General features: G+C 43.7%; 1 protein-coding gene across 1 annotated transcript in view; it reads left to right on the top strand.

Annotated features, from left to right (window-relative positions):
• Nucleotides 1-4,707: 4,707 nt before the first annotated feature.
• The window catches only part of LOC135565394 (metallophosphoesterase MPPED2), a 192,005-nt gene continuing 190,132 nt past the window's right edge, over nt 4,708-6,580 (top strand). The window contains exon 1 of the mRNA XM_065012284.1: nt 4,708-4,974. The gene's annotated coding sequence lies outside the window, so the exon portion shown is untranslated. The remainder of the gene's footprint in view (nt 4,975-6,580) is intronic.

The raw sequence follows: 6,580 nt of genomic DNA, 5'->3' as shown, positions 1-6,580 counted from the left end.
ATAAACCTCAACTAAATTTTGTAATAAATCATGTAGAAATTGAGGTGACTAAACTGCTTGGAGTATCCCTGGATTGTAAACTGTCATGGTCAAAACATGTTGATACAACAATAGCTAAGATGGGGAGAAGTCAGTCCATAATAAAGAGCTGCTCTGCCTTATGAACAACACTATCAACAAGGCAGGTCGTAGAGGCCCAAGTGTTGTCACACCTAGACTACTGTCCAGTCGTGTGATCTGGTGCCACAAAGAGGGACTTCGGAAAATTACAATTGGCTCAGTACAAGGCAGCACGGCCGGACCTTCTACACCTGCATTGCTTGCTGTTTGGGGTTTTAGGCTGGGTTTCTGTACAGCACTTTGAGATATCAGCTGATGTAAGAAGGGCTATATAAATACATTTGATTTGATTTCATGTACACGGAGAGCTAGCATTAATAATGTGCCTCTAAATCTGTCATGGCTCAAAGTTGAGGAGAGATTGACTTTATCACTACTTGTTTTTGTAAGAGGTGTTAACAAGCTGAATTCCCAGAGGTGTCTGTTGAAACTTCTAGCACACAGCTCGGACACCCATGCATACCCCACAAGACATGCCACCAGAGGTCTCTTCACAAGTCCAGAATAGACTATGGGAGGCACACAGTACTACATAGAGCCATGACCACATGGAACTCTATTCCACATCAGGTAACTGATGTAAGCAGTAGAATCCGATTTAAAAAATACATAAAAATACACCTTATGGAACAGCGGAGACTGTGAAGAGACACACACACAGGCATAGACACACATACACATGATACGACACACACTCTACACACATGTACACATGGATTTTGTATTGATATGTGATAGTAGAGTAGTGGACTGAGGGAACACACTTAATGTGTTGTGAAAAGTGTTATGCAATGTAATGTCATGTTTTAAATTGTATATAGCTGCCTTAATGTTGCTGGACCCCAGGAAGAGTAGCTTCTGCCTTGGCAGGAACTACTGAGTATCCTTAATACATATGAATACAAATACAGTCCTCCATTTACCTCAGGACCATGGGAAAGTGTGGGAGTGGTGAGGTCCAGTCAGGTCCATGAAGGCATGCAGGAGTGGTCAGGACTACGAGGGCATGCAGGAGTGGTCAGGTCCAGCTAGATCCAAGAGGGCATGAAGGAGTGGTCAGGAGTGGTCAGGTCCACTCAGGTCCATGAGGGCATGCAGGAGTGGTCAGGACTACAAGGTCATGCAGGAGTGGTCAGGACTACGAGGGCATGCAGGGGTGGTCAGGTCCAGTCAGATCCAGGAGGGCATGAAGGAGTGGTCAGGAGTGGTCAGGTCCACTCAGGTCCATGAGGGCATGCAGGAGTGGTCAGGACTACGAGGGCATGCAGGAGTGGTCAGGACTACGAGGGCATGCAGGAATGGTCAGGAGTGGTCAGGACTACGAGGGCATGCAGGAGTGGTCAGGACTACAAGGGCATGCAGGAGTGGTCAGGACTACGAGGGCATGCAGGAGTGGTCAGGACTACAAGGGCATGCAGGAGTGGTCAGGACTACGAGGGCATGCAGGAGTGGTCAGGTCCAGTCAGATCCAGGAGGGCATGAAGGAGTGGTCCTGAGGGTGTGACACTTTTTTGAGACATGTGTTGAGGTGGACAATGTCCTCCAAACTGTCTTCCTCTCCTTCTTTCCTTCCCTGTTTTGGGACATGTGTTTGTCACGGACGTCCTCCTCTTCATCTGAAGAGGAGAAGCGAGAAGGATCGGAGAACCAAAATGCGGCGTGGTATGTGTTCATCATGAATTTTAATAAAGAAAACACTGAACACTGAAACACACTATACAAAAACAATAAACAAAATAACGACCGTGAAGCTAATGAGAACTGTGCTGACACAAGCAATCAACATAGACAATCACCCTCAAACAAACAGTGCAACCCAGGCTACCTAAGTATGATTCTCAATCAGAGACAACTAATGACACCTGCCTCTGATTGAGAACCATACTAGGCCGAAACATACAAATCCCCAAATCATAGAAAAACAAACAGACTGCCCACCCCAACTCACACCCTGACCATACTAAATAAATACAAAACAAAGGAAATAAAGGTCAGAACGTGACAGTGTTGAGGTGGACAATGTCCTCCAAACTGTCTTCCTCTCCTTCCCTCCTTCCCTGTTTTGGGACATGTGTTGAGGTGGACAATGTCCTCCAAACTGTCTTCCTCTCCTTCCCTCCTTCCCTGTTTTGGGACATGTGTTGAGGTGGACAATGTCCTCCAAACTGTCTTCCTCTCCTTCTCTCCTTCCCTGTTTTGGGACATGTGTTGAGGTGGACAATGACCTCCAAACTGTCTTCCTCTCCTTCTCTCCTTTCCTTCCCTGTTTTGAGACGTGTTGAGGTGGACAATGTCCTCCAACCTGTCTTCCTCTCCTTCTTTCCTTCCCTGTTTTGGGACATGTGTTGAGGAGGACAATGACCTCCAAACTGTCTTCCTCTCCTTCTTTCCTTCCCTGTTTTGGGACATGTGTTGAGGAGGACAATGTCCTCCAACCTGTCTTCCTCTCCTTCTTTCCTTCCCTGTTTTGGGACATGTGTTGAGGTGGACAATGACCTCCAAACTGTCTTCCTCTCCTTCTCTCCTTCCCTGTTTTGGGACATGTGTTGAGGTGGACAATGTCCTCCAAACTGTCTTCCTCTCCTTCTCTCCTTCCCTGTTTTGGGACATGTGTTGAGGTGGACAATGACCTCCAAACTGTCTTCCTCTCCTTCTCTCCTTCCCTGTTTTGGGACATGTGTTGAGGTGGGACAATGTCCTCCAAACTGTCTTCCTCTCTGAAAGGGTAAAAGCAAAGCAATGTGCCAGAAAACCCAACTTGATCCGTCTTTAGTTCTTACAAATCTTGTCCTTGTTCTGCCCTCCCCTTCCATACAACAGAAAACCTATTTGATGCTAACAAATTCCTTACCACCACTCTGAAAATGTTAGTTTAATGTTTTCCTCGGATCCTATTCTGAAGCTTTTATCCAATTAGCCTTTCAATGTGTCTGACCTGTGATTTCAATTGTACTCTGTGGTAAACCGGTGAGGATAAATAGCTAGTTTGCATCCCGATGGCCTGAAGACGTGTGTTAAAATCATCATTGATTCTTCTCCCACCAAAGCAGCCGACTTAATCTGTTTCAGAGAATTAATAAACCAAGCTGCTGATCAGGGTCACTGACACCAATTAGGGTTCAACTCTTAAGAGGAAGAACATAAGAAATGAGGTACAAATAATTCATTCAGTAAAATGTGGCTGAACAGTCATCAGCAGACCAGGGAAAATAGTACTAGTTTGCTGCTGTAACAGCTTCATGGGGTGTTCCCACAAAACATCACAACCAGTATTTACTGGTATGAAGAAGGATAATAGTAGGGGTAGGGGGTTATAGTACTGGTATACATGGACATAGGTTACATGTTTACAAGATATATAGCCAAGTCATCTACTCTGGGATGATATAATAAGCAATGTAATGAGAGCATCATCAATCTACAGTATCTATCTATCTATATCTCTATAAATGATTGTATATCTATCTATCTATCTATAAATGGTAGGCTGATTTGGGCAAATATTTCCTTAAGTGGGATTTGACTTAGTAGCCTAAACTGAATTAGTGTATTTCTACTGTATTGATGTTAATTATGGGACATTAGGACCCAGCAGAATTAGAGTGAAATACTGGAACAGAGATAAGGAAGTGCTTCAGGTATAGGCTGTGGTATAGGCACCTGTGATTCCAGCTATAAAACATTAAAGTAACTGTCCAGTGTTTCCAGATTTCTATGAAATATGACCTTTTATTAATTACAATATGAGTGAAATAGTTTTCCTTCCAAAAATAGTAATTAAGTTTGTTAAAAGGCAGTTTTTCTGTGTTGAAATGGTGTGGGCTTAACAACAGAAGGGTGTGGGCATATACCTGTCATAAAAAATATTCATATTTTAAACAGTCTAACATACAAGTTTGAGGTGGGTTTTTAAATTGTCCCCCCCCCCCCATTTTATTCTGTGGCCACAACTATGAGTATAGGATGAGTCAACAACATTATTTGGGTAGGAGTTAACAGAATATTAACTTTTAAAAGTGAGATTTTCACTGGACCTTTACTTTAAATGATAACATATAATTGTGTTAAATCTATTACAGAAATCACTGCAGTCATGACTGCTGTAGGCTACTGCTGCTGGTGGACTGCTGCATATTTGGCTGCATGGTGGACAAACGATGTGTCATTTGGAGAGTTCGTGGACTTGCAGCCACAGTATTGAATTCTGTATTATGGTTTTACTGAAGGAAATCGATAGCCGCATATTTGTTCCACTCTCCCAGTCAACTCCGTCACGTCTGTGGTGCCCTGCAAGTGTGAATTGCAGTAAACTCTAAATACTCGTATACCTTAGGCAAGCCTATCATATCCATGCCAAAAGACAAGCCACGAATGGCGAGAGCAATAAAGTATATTTCCACGTGGAAATGTAGCTGACAGGTTCATGGTGGTTATCTGTCTTTCTAAATGGAATAGATTGAGCCAGCTTGCAGAAGCAAAAAACGGGTGTTTGAGACAAACGGGAGTGCGCACGCGCGCACATGTCTGTCTGTGCCCGTGCTCGAGCCCGCGTGCGAGGCTGTGCTCTTTCTGCTCTCTCTGACCCCAGTGGCAGTCCCATCTCACTACACCGCTCTCCGGCTTCTCCTCTGTCAGATCGAGGCTGCTCTCTCTCTCTCTCTCTTGCTCCCCCTCTCCGCTTCTGTCTGTCTCGTTTCCAGAAGAGCCAGCCGAGGTCCCCCAGGGTCGAAGGTTCTGCCCTGCCCGCCCAGACTGCAACCCCCGCCGGCCTCCAAATCGGCATTCTCCCGCATGGATCTGCGTCTTTTGACAGCGTAGAGGGCGACCCCGGGACACGTATCCGCCAGAACGAAGGTAGCTATATTCACCTCTGGCTTTGAAAATCGCAGGCATGGAGAGAATAAGAAAACATGACACAAAGCCGCAGGTTAGAGGTGCCTTGTCATTTACGAGGGAGAGCAAGAGGTTAGTGCAGATGGTTCGCTGACACTGACCACCTTTTCTGTTTCTTTATACGAGATGCCAGAACGCACAGTTCACAGATCCTTTTAGTTCATTATTGAAAACAGCAATGTTATGGCAAGCGGTGCACTGAGCTAGTAATGTGTGGTACCATAGGGTCAGTGTGTTTCCCTCTCCCCGACTATAGTAATGCGGTGGTAAATAGTGGATTTATCATTTGAATGTGCATTTTTAAAGTTAGGAACGTGTATGTTTGCATTGGAAGAAATAGTAACTACAGTGTATTGGCGCGAAAGCATTTAATATGGGAAGCTAAAGCGTGCATTTAAAATGCATGGGCAGATTTAGCTACTTGAAGTAGCTAGTTGCAGCTAGCTATGTAGGCTACCAAGGTAAGCCATCATAGGCTATTGCAAAATACACACGTATGGAATATCTAGCTACCAATACCATGCATGCTCACTGTCTGCAGTTTCACGTTTTTCAATGGAGTGCTGCAAGCATTGGGCAAAGTTCACGGGTGTCTGTTTACAGTAGCCTAGGCTAGTGTAGGCCGAGTGTAAACTGTACCATTTCAAGTCCACAGACAACTTGGAGATATTTGATTGCATGTATTGTTATCTTCTGTTATCTTCTAGGCCTAAATGGTGATAGCTAAACACAGAGGGAGGCATTTCGCCTAATTGGTACATAGCCATGGTCGCAATGTTGCTTTGGAGTCGTTACAATCTATATAATATATATCATGTATATATATATATATATATATATACATTGTATCATCTTATGTTGCTAGTAGTATAATGTATACTTGTGTTTTGTTGCGTCGATAAAATGTATCAAAATAAAATACAAATAAAATGTTTTTCGTCACGAACACAGAGTACAGCATAGAGGCTATAAAAGGTGCCAGGAAAATCTTGTGTTCGCTCCCACAACAATGCAGTGCACACATCTATATCAATCATTTAAAAACGTCTGATTAAAAATAAAAATGAGTTTAGGTAATTAGCTTATACAAAGTAATGAACGGATATGTACACAATAGGATATACAGTATATATTATGAATGTGCTAAGTCAAGTATGACTGTATTTACAAATATAAAGTAGTGTCTTCGTGGCTATCAAGCACTTGTTAACACTGAAATGAATCCTCTCCTGAACTCAGCGACCGTTGTTTAGATTTTTCAATTAGTGATGGACTTTTAAATTGAGGGGCACAGTAGGCTACCGGTCCTTGCATCGGAGAGACAGTGCAAGTGGAGGTCTCGTATAAAAAGCTTGCAGGTGCGATGTCAAGCCCACAGTGGCTACTTACTACTGACTATAATCAATCAGGGGTTGAGACAGGAGGGAGCGACACAAGGGTTGAGGGAGCACAGCAGAACTGAAGCACCGTTGAGCAAGCTTCCAAAGCGGTATGCGAAATCACACGACACCGGTAACTTGGGTCGTTTTCTTGGGTCAGTAACGTCAGTTTATGTTAGTTACTCTTA

Source organism: Oncorhynchus nerka, linkage group LG27, assembly GCF_034236695.1.
Source record: "Oncorhynchus nerka isolate Pitt River linkage group LG27, Oner_Uvic_2.0, whole genome shotgun sequence".
NCBI classification, from domain to species: Eukaryota; Metazoa; Chordata; class Actinopteri; order Salmoniformes; family Salmonidae; genus Oncorhynchus; species Oncorhynchus nerka.
This window is presented reverse-complemented; position numbering and strand designations above follow the sequence as displayed.